Genomic DNA, 524 nt, shown 5'->3' with positions numbered 1-524 from the left:
CCAGGATGGTGGCTGACAGCCGCCTTGCCCGGGAGCATTTGGCAGAGGTGGCAGTAGCCAGCTGGAGGACACAGAGGGGTGTTCATGTGTGTGTGGGACCTGAGTGCACCTCGGGGCCCAGAGCTGCATCACCAGCGCAGCAGCACCTGCAGCGCCCCGCTGCCCTGGGTGTGGGGACAGTCACAGCCCCTGCCTGCTCCTGCCACCGCTCAGGGCGAGGCGAACGGGAACGAGGGCGGTGACGGCGCTCCATCCTGCCTGAGACGTTCTGGTCTGCCTGCCAGGGTGGGCACCCCTGTCCCGGGCTCCCTCTGCCCTCGCCTGGGCCGTGACCTCCATCGCGGGCCGTGTCCCCATCCCGGGCTGGCTCCTCCCGGGCTCGGAGCGGCCTCGGCCGTGGGGGTCCCGAGGGGCTGCCGGGCAGGGCAGGCTGCGGAGGGGGCGGGGAGCCCCGGCCGGACTGGGGGCCGGTGCCGGGCAGGGCCGGGGGCGGGGAGGGGGCGCTCGCCTCCCCACACAAGGGT

The sequence above is a fragment of the Passer montanus genome, unplaced genomic scaffold (genome assembly GCF_014805655.1).
Source record: "Passer montanus isolate IOZ18808 unplaced genomic scaffold, ASM1480565v1 scaffold9, whole genome shotgun sequence".
Classification (NCBI taxonomy): domain Eukaryota; kingdom Metazoa; phylum Chordata; class Aves; order Passeriformes; family Passeridae; genus Passer; species Passer montanus.
The sequence above is the reverse complement of the archived record's forward strand: the minus strand, read 5'-3'. Positions refer to the sequence as shown.